This window comes from Mastomys coucha, unplaced genomic scaffold (genome assembly GCF_008632895.1).
Source record: "Mastomys coucha isolate ucsf_1 unplaced genomic scaffold, UCSF_Mcou_1 pScaffold21, whole genome shotgun sequence".
Taxonomy (NCBI): Eukaryota; Metazoa; Chordata; class Mammalia; order Rodentia; family Muridae; genus Mastomys; species Mastomys coucha.
This window is the reverse complement of record NW_022196904.1, coordinates 44319142-44326348: the sequence shown is the minus strand read 5'-3', so window position 1 is coordinate 44326348 and position 7207 is coordinate 44319142.

The following is a 7207-nucleotide window of genomic DNA, read 5'->3' as shown; positions in this document are numbered from 1 at the left end:
TCCTTAATATCACTCATTATTAATGGACTCATTTTTTTCTCTCTTGACAAAGTAGCCCATAATTCCCCACAGCAGGGGACCTCACAACTGTTTTTGTTCTAACTTGGCACTCTTTTTATTTTTTTTATTTCCTTTTTTTATTTACATGTAAATTTCTTCTTTCCTAGTTTCCCCTCCAAAAAACAAACAAACAAACAAAAACAAGAACAAACCCCTGTTGCCTCCCCGCTCCCCATGCTTGCCACCCCACCCTCTCCCACTTATTGGCCCTGGCATTCCCCTACACTGGGGCATGGAACCTTCACAGGACTGAGGTCCTGTACCTGACTAATATGGATATAGAGGCTCACAGCCATCCATTGAACTGAGTACACAGTCCCCAATGAAGGTGCTAGAGAAAATACCTATGGAGATGAGGAGTTTGCAGTCCCTTAGGACGAACAACAATATGAACTAACTAGTAACTTGGGACTCTTGAATCACAGTCATGTGTCCCACTTTTGGCACCACTCAGGTATTCACCCAACGAAATAAACAAAAAATAAAAATACAAAACAAAGCCTTAACATTTAGGGTAATAATTTTAAATGACTAGTGGATTCATGCCCAGCCAGCATGTTGGATAGACATCTGTAGCTGGAAATATTAAAAGGAAATCCTTCCTGCAATCTCTCCTGGCCCGCTGGTACCAGCCAGCAACATTGCTATGTCCCTGCAGGATCCTTCCTATTTTCTCCCGGTTAGCAGCATCCATGATGATGATTCTCCACTACCTTCCTGCTCCTTCCCTTTTCCCTCCTCAACTTTAGCTCCATGTCTCTATTCCTGCCCAATCATAGTCCTGTCACTGCCCTAATGTGATTGGACAGAGAAAATGCTACAACATTTCACCCTTTCTGTTTAAAACAAAACAAAACAAAACCAAACCCAATTTTCTCTCAAAATACAAATTGAACTTAACTATTATATATATTGTAAATTATCGGTATAAGATAGATCTATGACTTTTTTTAAAAAATTTCTCTAATGTTTTATTCTGAAATATTTTAAATACACAAAAAAGTTGAAAAACATTGGATAGAGAACACCCATAAACTTAACTTTGAAAATGTTAGGGAAGAACCACTGATCTACATCCCAAGTTTACCTCCCAAGTTTTATAAATAATATTTAAATATATTTGACTTATGACAAGCTTTTTTTAGACTCATAATATTAGTTATTTTTTATTATATGTTTTCTTTATTTACAATATCTCCTTTCCCAGGTTCCCCTCCAAAATGAAATAAAATAAAATAAAATAACAAAAGCTAAAACAATACCCTGTTCCATCCCCCCAACCCCACTCACCATCCCACCCTCTCCTGCTTACTGGCCCTGGCATTCCCCTACACTGGGGCATAGAACCTTCACAGGGCCAAGGTCCTCTCCTCCCATTGATGACTGACTTGGTCATCCTCTACTATATACATGCTGCTGGAGCCATGAGTCCCCCCCATTTGTACTCTTTGGTTGGAGGTTTAGTCCTTGGGAGCTCTGAGGGTACTAGTTAGTTCATATTGTTGTTCGTCCTAAGGGGCTGCAAAACCTTCCCTCCTTGGGTTCTTTCTCTACCTCCTTCATTAGGGACCCTGTACTCAGTCCAATGAATGGCTGTAAGCCTCTACTTCTGTATTAGTGGGGTAGTGTCAGAGTTTCTCAGGAGACAGCTATATCAGGCTCCTGTCATCCAGCACTTGCTGGCATCCACAATTCTAGATTTGATGGCTGAATATGGAAAGTATTCCCAGGTGGATCAATCTCTGAATTTTCCTTCCTTTAGTCTCTGCTTCATAGTTAGTCTCTACAACTCCTTTCATGAGTATTTTGCCCCTTTTAAGAATGAACGAAGTAGTCACACTTTGGTCTTCCTTCTTCTTGAGTTTCTTATGGTTCATGGTTTGTACTTTGTGTATTACTATCTTCTAGGCTAATATCCACTTATCAGAGAATGCATACCATGTGTGTTCTTTGGGAATTGGGTTACCTCACTCAAGATGATATTCTCCAGATCCATCCATTTCCCCAAGATTTCATAAATTCATTGTTTTTAATAGCTGCGTAGTACTCCATTGTGTAGATGTACCACATTTTCTGTATCAACAGAGGAACCTCTGTTGAGGGACATCAACAGAGTTGATGGGTTGTTTCCAGTTTCTGGCTATTATAAATATGGCTGCTATGATCAAAGTGGAGCATGTGCCCTTATTACATGTTGGAACATCTTCTGGGTATATGTGCAGGAGTATTTTGTCCAATTTCCGGAGAAGCTGCCAAACTGATTTCCAGAGTGATTGTACCAGTTTACAATTCCACCAGCAATGAAGGAGTGTTCCTCTTTCTCCACAATCTTGCCAGCATCTGCTGTCACCTGAGTTGTTTTTTTTTATCCTAGCCATCCTGACTGGTGTGAGGTGGAATCTCAGGGTTGTTTTGATTTGTATTTCCCTGATGACTAAGAATGTTGAACATTTCTTTAGGTGGTTCTCAGCCATTTGGTATTAGACAGTTGAGAATTCTTTGTTTAGCTCTGTACCCTATTTTTTATTAGATATTTTATTTATTTACATGTCATATGATTTCTCCTTTCCCACTTTTCCCTCCAAAAAAAGAAACAAAAACAAAAACAAAACAAAAATCAAGAACAAACTCCTGTTGCCTCCCCCCTCCCCCTGATTGCCACTCCAACCTCTCCCACTTATTGGCCCTGTCATTCCCCTACATTGGGGCACAGAACCTTCACAGGGCCAAGGGCCTCTCCTCCCATTGATGACCAACTTTGCAATCCTCTACTATAAACATGCTGCCAGAGCAATCAGTCCCACCATGTGTAATCCTTGGTTGGTGGTTGAGTCCCTGGGAGCTCTGAGGGTAAGAGCTTCAAGCACATAGGCACAGGGAAAATTTCCTGAACAGGACACCAATAGCTCACAGTCTAAGATCAAGAATTGACAAATGGGACTTCATAAAATTGCAAAGCTTCTGTAAGGCAAAAGACACTGTGAATAGGACAAGTTGGCAACCAACAAATTGGGAAAAGATCTTTACCATTCGATATTGTTCAGTTGAGAATTCTTTGTTTAGTTCTGTACCCCATTTTTTAATGGGTTATTTGGTTCTCTGGAGTCTAACTTCTTGAGTTCTTTGTATATATTGGATATTAGCCCTCTATCAGATATAGGGTTGGTAAAGATCTTTTCCCAATTTGTTGGTGCTCGAGGCTCTTCCCCCACTTTCTTTTCTATTACTTTTGAGTGTATCTGGTTTTATGTGCAGGTCTTTGTTCCACTTGGACTTGAGCTTTGTACAAGGAAATAAGAATGGACCGATTTGCCTTCTTCTACATGCTAACCGCCAGTTGAGCCAGCACCATTTGTTGAAAATGCTATCCTTTTTCCACTGGATGATTTTAGTTCCTTTGTCAAAGATCAAGTGGCCATAGGTTTGTGAGTTCATTTCTGGGGCTTCAATTCTATTCCATTGATCTACCTGCCTGTTGCTGTACCAATACCATGCAGTCTTTATCATAATTGCTTTGTAGTACAGCTTAAGGTCTGGGATGGTGAATCCACCAGAGGTTTCTATATTGTTGAGAATAATTTTGGCTATCCTGGGTTTTTTGATCTTCCAGATGAATTTGCAAATTGCTCTCTCTAAGTCTGTGAAGAATTGAGTTGAAATTTTGATGGGGATTGCATTGAATCTGTAGATTGCTTTAGGCAAGATGGCCATTTTTACTATATTAAACCTGCCAATCCTCAAGCATGGGAGATCTTTCCATCTTCTGAGATCTTCTTCAATTTCCTTCTTCAGAGACTTGAAGTTCTTGTCAAACAGACATTTACTTGCTTAGTTAGAGTCACAACAAGGTATTTTATATTATTTGTGGCTATTGTGAAGGGTGTTGTTTCCCTAATTTCTTTCTCAGCCTGTTTATCATTGTATAGAGGAAGGCCACTGATTTGTTTGAGTTAATTTTATGTCCAGCTACTTTGCTGAAGTTGTTTATCAGGTTTAGGAGCTCTCTGGTGGAATTTTGGGGGTCACATAAATATACTATCATATCATCAGCAAATAGTGATAATTTGACTTCTTCCTTTCCAATTCGTATCCCTTTGATCTCCTTTTGTTGCCTAATTGCTATGGCTAGGACTTCAAGTACAATATTGAATAGGTAGGGAGAGAGTGGGCAGCCTTGTCTAGTCCCTGATTTTAGTGGGATTGCTTCAAGTTTCTCTCCATGTAGTTTGATGTTGGCTACTGGTTTGCTGTATATTGCTTTTAACATGTTTAAATATGGGCCTTGAATTTCTAATTTTTCCAAGACTTTTATCATGAAAGGATGTTAGATTTTGTCAAATGCTTTCTCAGCATCTAATGAGATGATCATATGTTTTTTTTCTTTGAGTTTGTTTATATAGTGAATTACATTGATGGATTTCTGAATGTTAGACCATCCCTACATCCTTGGGATGAAACCTACTTGATCATGATGGATGACCGTTTTGATGTGTTCTTCGATTTTGTTTGCAAGAATTTTATTGAGTATTTTTGCATCGATATTCATAAGAGAAATTGGTCTGAAGTTTTCTTTCTTTGTTAGGTCTTTGTGAGGTTTAAGTATAAGAGTAATTGTGGCTTCTTCAAACAAATTGGGTAGAGTACCTTCCATTTGTATTTTGTGGAATAGTTTGAGGAGTATTGATATTAGGTCTTCTTTGAAGGTCTGATAAAACTCTGCACTATACCCATCTGGTCCTGGGCTTTTTTTGGTTGGGAGACTATTAATGACTGTTTCTATTTCATTAGCAGATATGGGACTGTTTAGGTCATTGATCTGATCTTGATTTAACTTTGGTACCTGGTATCTGTCTAGAAAATTGTCCATTTCATCCAGGTTTTCCAGTTTTGTTGAGTATAGACTTTTGTAGTAGGCTCTCATGATTTTTTGGATTTCCTCAGTGTCTGTTCTTATGTCTCCCTTTTCACTTCTGATCTTGTTAATTAGGATGTTTCTGTGCCCTCTAGTTATTCTGGCTAAGAGTTTATCCATTTTGTTGATTTTCTCAAAGAACCAGCTCCTGGTTTGGTTGATTCTTTGTTTCTATTTGGTTGATTCAGCCCTGAGTTTGATTATTTCCTGTCTGACTTCTCTTGGGTGAATTTGCTTCCTTTTGTTATAGAGCTTTCAGATGTGCTGTCAGATTGCTGGTATATGCTCTCTCCAGTTTCTTTTTGGAGACACTTAAAGCTATGAGTTTTCCTCTTAGGACTGCTATCATTGTGTCCTATAAGTTTGGGTATTTTTTGGCTTCATTGTCATTAAACTCTAGAAAGTCTTTAATGTCTTTCTTTATTTCTTCCTTGACCAAGTTATCATTGAGTAGAGTGTTGTTGAGCTTCTATGTGTGAGGGGGCATTCTATTGTTTATGTTATTATTGAGGAGCAGCCTCAGACCATAGTGATTTTTAGGATGCAAGGAATTATTTCAATCTTTTTATATCTGTTGAGGTCTGATCTGTGACCAATTATATGGTCAGTTTTGGAGACGGTACCATGAGGTGCTGAGAAAAAGGTACATCCTTTTGTTTTAGGATAAAAAGTTTTATAGATATCTTTTAAATCCATCTGTTTCATAACTTCTGTTAGTCTCACTGTGTCTTTGTTTAGATTCGGTTTCCATGATCTGTTCATTGGAGAGAGTAGGGTGTTGAAATCTCCCACTATTGTTGTGTGTGGTGCAATGTGTGCTTTGAGCTTTAGTAAAGTTTCTTTTATGAATGTAGATGCCCTTGCATTTGGAGCATAGAGGTTCAGAATTGAAAGTTTCTCTTGGTAGATCATACCTTTGATGAATATGAAGTGTCCCTCCTCATCTTTTTTGATCACTTTAGGGTGAAAGTCGATTTTATTCGATATTAGAATGGCTACTCTAGCTTTTTTCTTGGGATCATTGGCTTGGAGAATTGTTTTCCAGCCTTTTATTCTGAGGTAGTGCCTGTCTTTGTCACTAAGGTGGGTTTCCTGTATGCAGCAAAATGTTGGGTCCTGTTTACTTTCCCAGTCTGATAGTCTATGTCTTTTTATTAGGGAATTGAGTCCATTGATATTAATAGATATTTAGGAAATGTAATTGTGGCTTCCTGTTATTTTTGTTGTTAGGGTTGGAAATCTGTTCATGTGACTATCTTCTTTTAATTTTGTTGGAAAATTACTTCTTTGCTCTTTCTAGGATGTAGTTTCCCTCCTTGTGTTGAAGTTTTCCATTTATTACCCTTTGAAGAGCTGGAATTGTGGAAACACATTGTGCAAATTTGGTTTTATCACGGAATACTCTGGTATCTCCACCTTTGGTTATTGAAAGTTTTGCTGGGTATAGTATTCAGGGCTGCTATTTGTGTTCTCATAATGTCTGTATGACATCAACCCAGAATCTTCTGGCTTTCATAGTCTCTGGAGAGAAGTCTGGTGTAATTCTGATAGGGCTACCTTTATATGATATTTGATCTTTTCCCTCACTGCTTTTAGTATATTCTTTTTGCTTTGTGCATTTGATGTTTTGACTATTATGTGGTGGGAAGAATTTCTTTTCTGGTCCACTCTATTTGGAGTTCTATAGGCTTCTTGTATGTTCATGAGCATCTCTTTCTTTAGGTTAAGGAAGTTTTCTTCGGTAATTTTGTTGAAGATATTTACTGGCTCTTTAAGTTGGAGGACTTCACTCTCTTCTATACCTATTAGCCTTAGGTTTGGTCTTCTCAGTGCGTCCTGGATTTCCTGGATGTTTAGGGTTAGGAGCTTTTTGCATTTTGCGTTTTCTTTGACTGTTGTGTCAATGTTTTCTATGGTATCTTCTGCACCTGAGATTCTCTCTTCTATCTCTTGTATTCTGTTGGTGATGCTTGAATCTACGACTCCTGATTTCTTTCCAAGGTTTTTCTATCTCCAGAGTTGTCTCTCTTTGTGATTTCTTAACTGTTTCTGCTTCCATTTTTAAATCCTAGGTGGTTTTATTCAGATCCTTCACTTGTTTTATTGTATTTTCCTGTAAGTTTTAAGGGATTTTTGTGTTTCTTCTTTAAGGGCTTGAACCTGTTTACCTGTGTTCTCCTGTATTTCTTTAAGGGAGTTATCCATGCTCTTCTTAAATGCCTCTATCACCATTGT